At 64.0% G+C, this 12,247-nt stretch overlaps 1 protein-coding gene across 1 annotated transcript in view; it reads left to right on the top strand.

The window, feature by feature from the left end:
- Window positions 1-6,583: 6,583 nt before the first annotated feature.
- BAHCC1 (BAH domain and coiled-coil containing 1) overlaps window positions 6,584-12,247 on the top strand; it is a 55,914-nt gene continuing 50,250 nt past the window's right edge. The window contains exon 1 of the mRNA XM_059671510.1: window positions 6,584-6,787. The gene's annotated coding sequence lies outside the window, so the exon portion shown is untranslated. The remainder of the gene's footprint in view (window positions 6,788-12,247) is intronic.

Below are 12,247 nucleotides of genomic sequence, written 5' to 3' on the forward strand. Positions count from 1 at the left end.
TCTAAAATATTTTTATTGATTTCAGGAAGGGAGAGGGAGAGATAGAAACATCAATGATGAGAATCACTGATTGGCTGCCTCCTGCACACCCGATACTGGGGTTCAAGCCTGCAACCCGGGCATGTGCCCTTGACCGGGAATCGAACCGTGACCTCCTGGTTTCTAGGTCGATGCTCAACCACTGAGCCACACAGGCTGGGCAATGATTTTATTTTTTTAATCCTCATCTGAGGATATTGATTTAAGAGAGAGAGGGAGGGAGGGAGAGAGGAACATTGCCTCCTGTTCCCACCCTGACCATGATCGAACCCGCAACCGTCGGGTGCAGGGGACAGTGCTCCGAGCCCTGAGCCGCCAGCCGGCCGGCGTGGCTGATGTGTCGAAGGGCACTTGTCAGACGCCCCCCGCGGGGCCTGTTGATGTCTCTGAAATGGGACTCGGCTCCATTTCGGCATCTGTGCAGGCAGGTCCCTGAAGCGGCGCGTTGCTCTCCGCGGCATCCTGTCCGAGGCCCAGGGAGGCGCCTGCTGGTCCCCGGCTGCTGACACCCACGTGGCGACATGTGCTGCTCGGGGAGGAGTGCGGGGTCTCTGTGAGCACCGTCCCCCCTCTCCTGCTCTCTCACCGGCAGTCCTCGCTGATCCTCCCGGATCGTTTTGTCTGTTTGTTAATCCTCACCTGAGGATATTTTTCCATTGATTTTTATTTTATTTATTTATTTTTAATTATATTTTGTATTAATTTCAGAGAGGAAGAGAGAGAGAGAAACATCAGTGATGAGAATCATTGATTAGCTGCCTCCTGCTCGCCCCATACTGGGGGTCAAGCCTGCAACCCAGGCATGTGCCCTTGACCGGAATCAAACCTGGGACCCTTCAGTCCGCAGGCCGACGCTCTATCCACTGAGCCACACCGGCCAGGGCCCTGGATCGTTTATTAACGCGCTGTTTGCCAAACGGAGGTCTTCTCACTCCATTCGTCCTTGTACGTTCAGGAGTCAGCCTTCTCTCCATGTACGTGTTCACGCTGCGTGTGCTCCCTGAGTTACTGGCACCAGGAGTAAAGGTGGAGCTCCATTACTATCTCCTTGGCTCAGATCCTTCCAGGTTTGTCCGGTGGGCACCCTGCGAGCTCCTTCCCGTCGCTGACGCCTCCATCGGTCCTTGCACATGGCCTTACTCTCATGCACCGCGAGACATGCCAGGCCCATCGAGGGCCCCAGCCCTGGACTCAGCCATTTCTCCAGAAGCCCCTGTTCCTCTGAGCGGAGAATGGAATTTAGGAGCCACAGTCTGGGCACTGAGTGTGCTCGCAGCTGTGGGGAACACTAAGAAGCCACGCACCCACACATGTACACACACACACCCCGACATCTAGCTTCTATGCATATAAAAGGCTAATATGCTAAGTGTCCAACCATCCGACCGGTCGCTATGATGTGCACTGACCCTCAGGGGGCAGACGCTCAATGCAGGAGCTGCTGTGATGCCCACTGGCCATTTACAGAGAAATGGCACCACAGACCTGGCACCAACAAACCAGCACTCAGTTTCCCCCAAGCGGGACACAGGCCCTGCCACCACCCCAGAGCAACACCCCACTAAATCGCAGCCAACGCAGCCGAGGCCCCATGGCTCAAAATGCAGCCCACTACCCAGCCCAGACCAGCCTAGAAATGGTCGCTGTGGTCGCCAGGTAATGACGTCACATAGCAACGCCCAGCTTCCTCTCCCTAGCGACTAGCCTCCTTGCAGGTTCTTCAGCCCAGGAACACGGCTTGCTTTATAGCCAGGTGCAAACATTTTACACTTTAACCAAATGTCTGTGAAGCGTTTTCACGTGCCTCATCTCATTTGCTCCTCACAGAAGTCCTGGAGTAGGTAGATAGGAGACTCGGTGGAATCCTATTTTCTTTTCATTAGCCAGACAACAGAGATTTAGAAAGTTTAGAAACTTGACCCAACTGAAAAGAAGAAAGAAATGGTGGAACTTGAAAATGACTTCAGGTTTCCTCACTGCGCAGAATATAGTCAAACACTGATACAGTTAAATATTTCACCCTTTGTTCTCCCTGCGTGATCTACAATAACAATCTGCTTCGTGTTGATGTTTACTGCTGTGTTGCTGACAATTACCTGGAAGAGAAGTTGGGGTGCTTCACGGGGCTGGAAAAAGGTTAGCTAAATCAGAAAGCAGGACTAATTAAGCAAGTTTGTTCTATAGCTATAAAAGGCTAAGTTGACTCGCGCATGCACGATACATATAAAGCTCTCACTGGCGCCAATCGCACACGTGTGTTTCCATCTGTCATTGTCGATCATGAATTTGGTTGACACTTCTATAATAGAGAAAGGGCGAAAAGCAATATTAAAATATTTCTTCTAATTAATTTCCTTTCAATGTGCACAAATCCATGCACCGGGCCACTAGTTTCTATATAAAAAGCAGGAGTTGCCCAAGCCGGCGTGGCTCAGTGGCTGAGCGTCCACCTATGAACCAGGAGGTTACGGTTTGATTCCTGGTCAGGGCACATGTTCGATCCCCAGTGGGGGGCGTGCAGGAGGCACTGATCCATGATTCTCTCTCATCACTGATGTTTCTATCTCTCTCTCCCTCCCCCTTCCTCTCTGAAATCAATAAAAACACTTTTTTAAAAAGCTCATCCTGGGCCTGGAACTTAAACGCTAGCCCGGCCCAGTGAGCACAGCCCCGCAGGCACAGGTGTCGGGCCGCTGGGGACCAGAGGCCGTGTGCCTGGAGGTCAGGCGGGCGCTCCCAGGGGCCCCGCTGAGCAGAACCTGCTCTCACACGCAGGGCAGGGCGGCGGATCCTGCTCAGGTGTTAGGAGCTTCGGGCCAAGTCTGGCACCTGGAGCTCCAGAGGGGGAGTCAGAGGATGGGGAGCCGCTCAGAGCGGGGGCCTCGCACCAGGGAGACGGGGAAGCTGAGGCCCAGAGAGATCACACCCCTGCCAGGACGGGCGCGGGGGCCAGGCTCTGCCTGACGCGGTCTGTGGAGCGGGAGGGAGGGGCTGGAAAGGCCTGGAAGGCGCCTGGGCCCCCGAGTGGAGCTGTCTCCCAACTGCAGGCCGGCGCGGCCGGGGCGCTGCTCTCTGTGCTGCAGGCTCATCTGTCTGATGCATTTGTCTTAACTTGAAAGGCCCTGGTTTATACGCTCACTTCCTGTTCCCGTCCAGTTGCCAGCAAAACCGCAGGCGGGTTAATTGCACGTCCATCACCTGGGGACACACCTGAGCGGAGCCCTCCCTCCTGGTCCCAGCCTCAGCGTCGGGGCCGGGCCAGCACCCCCTTTCCGCACACACACGCCCACACACCCTGCCAACATATCCCCCCGCCCTGGTGTTAGCTCCTCCGGCCACACCTGCACCCCAAAGAGTCCTCTCCAAACTTCCCTGCGCAGCGGCCGGGGGGAGGAGGGGAGCCCCTTGGAGCTTCCTAGAGGGAGAATGAGGTGCCTTCCAGCCTCCAAAGCCGCGTGAGCCACCTCCGTACGATGCGTTTTGTTACCTCCTCACGCGGAACAGACGATACACAATGTAAGCAAATAAGGGCTCACTCACCAAGGGCAGGAACGGGGTGTGCATAACGCTTTCCTCAGAGCCAGCGAGGTTCAAAACAACTCAGATTCACACCCTCAGCCTGGAGGCCGAGGCTGAAATCACGGCTGTGGCTCTGCCCGGAGGCCCGGAGGGAGTCTGCCGTCCGCGATCCTCCCAGTTCCGTGGTTCCGTGGCCCAGACAGTCCTCACCATCCCGTGGCTGGTGGCCACGTCACTCCGGCCTCTGCCGTCGGCACGTGGCCTCTCCCCGTGTGCCTGTCTGATCTCCTGTGTGCGCAGCCGGGCATGTGCCCCGACTCAGAATCGAACCAGCCACCTCTTGGTGATGGGCTGACGCTCAACCACGGAGCCACGCCGGCCAGCCGGGCAGGGGAAATCGGAGAAATACAGAAAATTATAAAGACGAGAAAAATACCCAGGAGCACTTGCGGACAGGCCTGGGCGGGACCGGAGCCACTGCCGCAGGGGCCGGGATCCCCACTGTCCTCCTGGCTGCCCCCCGTGACCCCACCTTCCCTAAGAGGGAGCACCGCTCACCCCCAGGAGGGCCCCCCTTCTACTTTGGGGGCCAGACCCACGGCAAACCCAGCCAACAGGCCGGCAAATAACCCTCCCGGCCGCCCGCCTCCCTCGCACTCTGGCCGCCAGGAAGCCCTGCCTGACGCCCGCCCACTGCCTCCGGGTCTGCAGGCTCTCCCCTTCGCCCAGACCCTGGCCGGCTGATGGGTGCCCAGTGTGGGGCCCCCTTCTCTGTGTGACCAAGAACTCCTCACGGGGTGCGTACAGAGGCAACTGACCCATGTTCCTCTCTCTCTCAAAATTAATAACAAAAAAAAATCCTCAAGAAGTCTGGCTGGCGTGGCTCAGTGGTTGAATGTCATCCACCTGTGAACCGAGAGGTCAGGGTTCGATTCCGGGTCTGGGCCCAGGCCCAGGTTGCAGGCTCCATTCCCAGTGTAGGGCGTGCAGGGGGCAGCTGATCCATGACTCTCACCGCTGATGGTTCTCTCTCTCCCTCTCCCTTCCTCTCTGAAACCAATAAAAATAAAATAAAAAAAGAACTCCCCACAAGTCAGGCGCATGCCCTGGAGCCAGCCTGGACGGGGGGGACGGGGTGGGGGAGCCCATCACCTTGGGCTTCTGTTCCCAGCTGGGCCTGGTGGGCAGGATGTCTCCATACCGCCCACGGGTCACCTCCCCCAGCGGCTCAGCCATGGAAACCCGAAGACATCCTGCTGGACAAACGCTGCTTCGAACCTCGGACCTCGGACCTCGGGGTCGACGCTGCTGTCCCCGTTCTGCTGCACGCCCCCGCCCAGGCGCAGAGCCGGGAGTACCGGGCCTCCCACACCCACTCAAGGGTTAACCGAGGCCTAAAAGCAGCCCTCTTGTTGGGAAGCCCCAGGCGCTGATGCCGGCTGGTCCCGTGGTCGCCACGGGAGTGTGGGGCAGACAAAGCCGTGTTCATCCGGCCCGGGGTCGCTGATAGCAGCACAAGGACCCCATTCTCCGCCGTCCCCAGCTGCGTCCCCTCCCCCAGGAGCCTGCCGCCCAGGAGGCCCGGAGGGCGCGGGCTCAGCTGCTGGGGCCAGGGCCTCCGAGGGGCCTCCCGGAGCCGTTCTGCCTGAGCGGTGCGGACAGCTGCACGTCAGCCAGCTCATCACGCGGTGGCCGGAAGCCGCCTGCATCTCTACAGCCGGTTTCTGAACCTGAAAGTGGAGGTTCAGCCCCTTGGTGTCCTCTTGGTGGTTTCAGCCCACAGGCCCGTTGGGGACCTGGCGTTCAGGTCCTGCCGGCCGAGCAGCCCTCCCGGCGGCAGGGACGGTGGCCGGCCTGGCGCAGCTCTCACCGTGGGCTCCCACCTCGGGCAGGGCCCCGGGAGAACGGCCGGTGGGTCCTCTGTGGGTGCTGTGGCCCAAGTGCCCAACTGCGTCCTGAGGCCCACGCTCTCCTGCCCCGTCCGTGAGCGTGGGGCTGCCCGGGACCCAAAGGCCGCCGGTGGCCTGGCTTAGAGGATCTGCCCGGGCTCCCGCCCCTCTGAGACGGCAGCGAGTTACCTGTCTCGCCCGTTTGCTCATCTCTGCACTGGCATGGCCCTCGCCCGGGCCCCAGGCTGCCCGAGGGCCCAGTGCGTGTCTAGGCTCCGGCAGCCAGGAGGCCGGGGCGGGTGCGCTCTCCCTGAGCACCTGGCCTCCCCTCCTGTTCTCTCGGGAGCACCGTCACCCCCACTTGTTGGGAGCCGGCTCCCAGCGGCGTCCCCGCTACAGTGTCTCTTGCCCAAGCCCGGGTCTCGGGGAGCGAGGCGCGCCGGGCAGGAGGAAGCCGGGGATTTAGTCCCAGGGGTGGTGGTGGGGGGGGGTGCGCTCTGCGCCGGGGTCTGGCCGCTGCCCTTGCGCCCCCGGGGATGACCTTCCAGCGGCGGGACAAAGGCCGGAGGGGCGGGCGGCGCCTTTAAGGATGCGGCGCGGCGGGGTCGGTGCCAGGAGGCGCCGAGCGCGCCCCGGGGGACCCCGCACGGCGGAGGAGAGGGCGGCCAGGCAGCGCCCGCAGCCCCCGGCCGCCGCCTGCTCACAGGCTCTCCGCGGGCCGGGAGTGGGGGCTGGGCCCGGCCCTCCCCTGCGCTCCCCACGCGGTGGGGACCGGGACTCCGCGCCGATGCAGACCCCGGGGTTGGGGAGCCGAGCGAGCGCCGGGGGCACGTAGGAGCCCCAGTCGGGCCCGGGCCCTCCGGAGGGTGGGACTGGGGTGCGGAGCTCCCGGCCCCGCAGGGCCGGCCGGGGCGCGTGGAGAGCGGCCTCGCTGCTGCCCGGGATGCGGCGGGGAGTTGGCGGGTCGCGGAGGGCGGGACCCGGGCGAGGGTCGCGTCCCTCCCCAGCCCGCGGCCCGGAGCCCGAATCCGGGAGGAAGCCTCCGCGTGCGGCTCGCGGCAACCACACCTCCGTCCCCCGGCCGCTCGGTCCCGGGCCGCCCCGCAGACGCGCGGGGCCGGCGTGGAGCGCAGATGAGAGTTCGCTCCGCTCCCATCCGTTTTGTTTCGTGTCACCGGGCCCGCGTGGACAGGGAAGCGCCTCACCCAGGCCATAAATTTGCGATTGTGGCGCCTCCGGCCGCCTCCCTGTTCTAGGGCGCAGGGCGGGCCCGGCGCGGGTCGGGCGGCCGCTGGGGAACCCGCCGCCGGAACGGAGGGAGCCGCCGCGAAGCCGCCCCGGTAGGTGCTGCGCGCGCTTCTCCCAACGCGGGTTTGGGGGCGCGCCCGCCGCCCACCGCGTGGCTCCGTCTCCCTAAGGCCTTTGTTTCTGGCCTGGACGCGGGGGCTTTGATCCCCCTCCTCCCGCCCTCGGAGGCCGTTTGCATGGCAAACGCCTGCCATTAAAAATACAAATCAAACCCAACACAGTCAGGTCTGGAGAAAGGACAGCCCCTGGCTTGCGCGGCGCCCCTGCTCTCGGAGATGGGGTGGGGATGGGGTGGGATGGGGTGGCGAGTGGGGCAGCGGCTAGCTGGGCTGGCGTTCGCACGTGAGAGGGGCCCGGCCTAGGGCGGCCAGTGGCCCACCCGGCCCAGCCGACCGAGCTCCCGCAGGCCCTGGGCACGCGTCCTCGGAACTGGGCCCCCACAGGCTCCTGGCCGTCCTGCTGGGGCCGTGGGAAGCGGGAGTTTCTGGGGAGTGTCTTTGGGACACTTCCCTGGACCCCGCCCCCCCTTAGGGGGTTATGGCCGCAGCCTGGGGGGGGGGGGGTGGAGGTGGACGGTGTGTTTCTGCGGACCTGCTGAGTGACTTTTAATTAGACCATTGACTGTCCTATCAACAAAGGACCCGGTGGCCAGGCCAAGGGTGGTCCTCCGGCTGCGCCCGCCGGCCCTGGTGGAGGGCTTTGCTGCTCCGGGGGCATGTGGATGGGAGTCATTGGAGTCTCTGTGCCGCAGGGAACCAGGCCACGGATTCACCACCCCAAACAGGAGGGAGGTGAGCAAGGCCGGCCTGGAGCCCGCCCAGCCGCGGTGAGGCCTGGTTCTCCCTCCCGCAGGCCGGCTGGGTGGCTGCCGCAGGAGGAAAGTTCTCGGGGCTGCAGGCGGGGCAGTGGGGAGAGGCCTGGGAGGTTGCAGGGGGGGAGGGGGGGAGCTGGGTCTGTGCCGTGCTCAGGGAGCTGGGCCAGCGACTCCCCAGGCAGGAGGGGAGGCCAGGTGTGTGCCACCCAGGCCTCCTGCTTTGTGTCAGGAGAAGTCTGAATGGGCAGCGCCCTGCCCTCTGGGGCCCTCTGCTGGGGCCGCGGCGGGCGGGGCAGCCGGCAGCTGGGGCTTTGCCAAGTCTGGGAACAGGAGGAAATCCACGGGAAGCTGGCCGCCAGGTTCCTCCCCCCCACCGCCCCCTCCAGGCGGGAGCAAGGGCAGGTGCAGCCCCCCCGCCCCCGTCCTGCACCTCTGGAGCTCTGTACCTGGTGCTCAGGGGACCCTGTTGGGCGTGTGTGGTGGTGATGGGGCGGTGGGGGGGGTCGGCCAGGTCCCAGTCCTGTCCCTTAGCGCCTCCTGGCCCGGACCACCTGGGTTTCCTTGGAGGAGACCCTGCCATCCAGCCTTCACTCTCCCCAGCCGCCCCTCAGTGTGAGACCGGGCCCGGCCGTCGGCCCCCCAGAGGCCACGTCCAGACGCACCCTGACAGTGACACGTGTAAACACACCCAAACACAGCCCTGGAGCGGCGCAGCCACTGCTTACTCGGCACTTTCCGGCGGCTGGGCTGCGGCGGCTGCGGGGGGCAGGTGTCCTTGGGGGAACGGGAGCCAGGCTCAGGGCGGGCGGTGCCTGGCAGCACCGGGCAACCAGCCCCTTGTGAGGCCCCACTGGAGCTTTTGTTGCCAAGCGGGGCCATTCCAGCCACTAAGCCACCTGCCCTAGTCCTACAGGCAGGCCCTGGGGCCCTTCCTCAGGGGCAGGACAACGAGGCCCAGTGTGGGTCGCCCTCTGCCAGGGGACCCCCCCCGTGTCTGCCTCAGAGGGTGGGCATAGCTCCCCAGAGAACAGGCTTCCTTGCCTCCTCCACCCAGACTGGGCAGGCCACCCCCCCCCATTCCTTCCCAGATGTCCCTGGGGGTCCCCGGCCTTCCTCCAGCCAAGATGGGACGAGGGCCTGGAGACTTCCCTCACCCCCGGGGGTTCCAGGCCTCTCCCCACCCCCATATCCCTTTCACAATAATGACAATCACACGGTCGCTGATAAAGAGGGAGAAGCTGGCCTGGGACACTCCTGCCCGTTTAGGAAAATCTCGTCCATCGAACCCCAATGGGCCTCTGGTTTGATAACCTCACACAGCGGCACCTGAATCCTCCTTCCCCTGTGAGCAGCCGCCTTGCATTTAGCCTCAAATTACTGCTCCGTGTTTAACAGGCACCTTCCCCGGCCGTGGGGGCGGGGCCGCCTCCTGACCTGGTTGGACAAACCAGCAACCAGGGAATGAAGGCATGAAAGCCCCTTAGGACAGAGGGAACCCCACTGTTCGGAGGGAACCCCACTGTTCGTCTGACTTCAAAGTGTCCCTCCCCCGGCGGACCTGGTTGCCTTTTAAAACTTACAGCCACATCCCCAAGTCTCCTCGAGCCGCCACGGCCTGCAGCGAGGGGAGCAGCTGCGCCGGCCTGCAGGCCCCTGGCTCAGGCCTGAGCCAGGCTGTGGAGGAGGGACCCAGCCCAGGGCCCAGGGCCCGGCCATGCTGGGGGATGTGGCCTGGCCGGCTCCTGACCATGCTGCTTCCTCCAATCCTGGGCCTGGGAGCTGCCCGCCCTCCCGGACACCTGAGCCCTCGGTGGACTTGCTAATGGCGGAGGGGCTAGAACGGCAGGCTGGTTTGGTGGGGGCGGTCCCCTGCCCCTGGGGGGGTGGGGTGGGGTCTGAGAGATCGCCACCGTCCTCTCCCCTCCAAAATAGGCCTCCTCCCAGCAAAGCTCAAGCCCCCAAGACAGAGACGTGGTCAAGAGAAGGCTACCCGCCAGGCTAGCCAGGTCCCAGGCAGCACCTGGGGGAGGGGGGTGGGGGAGGGGGGAGGCTGGGACTGGCGAGTCTGACCTCCCCCCTCCCCAACCCAGTTCCTCGGGGGCACTAGGGAAGGCCCAGATGAAAGAAGCCACCCCCACATCTGGGGCAGAAGAACTCATTCAGAGAGTGGGGGGGGGGCGGGGGAGGGGGCAGCCCTGCCTCCTGGAGGCTGCAGTGGGCTGAGGCCGGCCTCCCCGGGTGGTTCTGGGGACATTTGGTTCTTTTTTCCACCTTCTTACTCCAGAGGAAGGATGCAAACCCCAACTGGTGTGCTGGCCGTGGGGACGGAGCTGACCGTGGGCAGCCACATGCCTGGGGGGGGGGAGGCTGAGGGCGGGTGGGGGTGCTGTGAACCCTCCAGCCCCTCAGGCCACCCTTTCCCTGTCCCACACGTTCCCTACCCGCTGGGCAAGTGCACACCACGGTGTAGAGCCTCAGCCAGCCCACCTGGCCCTGGCCTCTGGGTCTCGGCCCCGAGCTCTGATGGGAGGAATTAAGAGTCGATTTTTGTCAAGAAATTGTTTCTAATTTGCCCATTGACTAATGGCCCAGGGAACAATGGAGACAGCGCACACCGTCTGGGCCCAGCTCCGGGCAGCTCTGGGCCCAAGCAGGGCGTGTGGTTGGAGCGGTGACTAATTCACGATTTTATGTAACCCGCCTGACACCCCCTCCTCGTGTGAGTGAAACACTGATTATTTCAGGGTTCCAGGTGGCAGGAGCAGAGGCACCTCGATCTGCCGCCACTTTCAGGGCACAGGGTGTGGGCTCCAGGGCTGGGGAGAGGTCCAGGGGGGACAAGGGCCCCCAGGCTGTGCACGGAAAGGCAGGTTCTCCGGAGAGCTGGTGTGTGGCCGGGTGTGCATGTATGTGTTGTGCACGTGTTTGAGCATGTGCATGCATGTTTGATGTGTGCTCACAAATGAGACTGCACGCGAGTATCATACGTGTGCGTACCCGGGTGTCAGGGCACAGTTGGCTGCACAGGCATCCGTTGTCTTCTCAGACCAGGGGTGGGTGTGCGGGGGCCGTGGGGGTGGGAGAGCGCCCCTGGCTGCATTCCAGGCTGGCCCTGCGCCGGGCTGGCCTGAGGGGAGCCCATCCACTTGTGCAACCCCAGGCGATGGGATTGCAGAGCCCTGGACAGCCCCGCTCGGTCAGCCCCTGTCTCCTCGGCCTCTCCCTTCCCCGTGGAAGGAGAGCCTGCAGCTCCCCACACCGTGTTTCTCAGAAATTAAAAACGTTTGTCCGCTCAGGACAGCAGGGAGAGTAAGAGGCGGCCGGAGGTTTCCTGGGGCGGGCGGTGTGCTCAGCCAGACATGCCCGCGGCCGCCTGCTTCCCGTCTTCGCGGGGAACACGGGAGCTGCCGAGCGCCGCCCGCCTGGGCAGCTGCCAGCCCCGGCGCATCCAGCAGGCCCGTCGGCAGCTATTGCTGTAACAACTGTTTTGAAACAGCACTTAAAAAAAAAAAAAAGGCCCGCTAGATCCGCTGTGAGTGACGCTGGGGGAGAAGGGAGAGGAGGCCGCAGGCAGGGAGCTGTGGCCTGGCCAGACCCATGCACCCCCTGGCCGCCAGGCCCACCCCTCGCAGCAGCTTCTCTCTGATGCCAGGCAGGAGGTCAGGGGCCAGGACCCAGGGTTTCTGGGAGCCAGTTCTCACCCCTAAATCAGGAATCAGGCAAGGGATGCCAGCAGCAGAGCTGATGTGGGGGGAAGGACAGCCTGACCCCTGACGTCCTCTGCAGCCCCATCTCCTGAGGAGGCGGGGGTGGGCCATCAGCCAGGCTCCAGGACCCTCTAGCAACCTTCTGGGGGGGGGGTGTTGGGGCAGGATTTGGGGTCCTGGGGTGGGGCTTACCGGAACGGCGCCACACCCCCACACACTGGTAGAGTGGGGGCTGGAGGACCCCGCCCCTCCCCCACGGCAGGGCCGAGGCTGGAGCTCCCAGCCCCGCTGCAGGGCTGCCAGGTCGCTGCGGGGAGCACCTGCAGGACCCCGCAGGTCGCTAGGGTGTTCTTTCTCTGGGATGGAGAACGTTTCTCTTTTCTTATATTAAAAAAAAATTGCAAATGGAATTTGAAAACAAAAAATAAGGTTCCTAGGCCGGAAAACAAGCTCATTGGAGAACTCGCTTCCAAGGAAGAGTAGGAAGCGCCATCGGCGAGAGGCACCCTGCGGGGCCGGGCCTCCGGGGACTGCGGGAAGCTGGCGGGGCCCGGGGCGCGCGGACCGGGCAGCCTCGTCGCGCCAGGCCCCGGAGCCGGGAGGCAGCGGGAGGCCGCGGCGTGCGGCGCGATTTCTCCGGAGCCGGGCCGGGCTGCTGCCTCGGGGTGCGCGGGAAGCGGGCCAGCTCCTCCGTAGCCGCGGGGTCGGGACCCGGGAGATCCGTCTCCGCACACTCACCCGCCCGGCAGCTTCACCCTCTGGAGGTCCCGGCCGAGCCCGGCGGCCGCGCCCAGCCCCCGCACCAACCCCGGCCGGCCCGGCCCGCACCGCACCGGGACCTAATCCAATCGCCCGGCCTAATGAATAGCCGCGCTAATCGCATCTCCGGCGCTTCAGGGGTGGATGCGCCGCCTCTCCTCCCGCGGCCGCCGGGGTCGCTGCGGAAGGCGCAGCGCTCGGGACAGGCCAGC

Source organism: Myotis daubentonii, chromosome 16 (assembly GCF_963259705.1).
Source record: "Myotis daubentonii chromosome 16, mMyoDau2.1, whole genome shotgun sequence".
In the NCBI taxonomy this organism is placed as follows: domain Eukaryota; kingdom Metazoa; phylum Chordata; class Mammalia; order Chiroptera; family Vespertilionidae; genus Myotis; species Myotis daubentonii.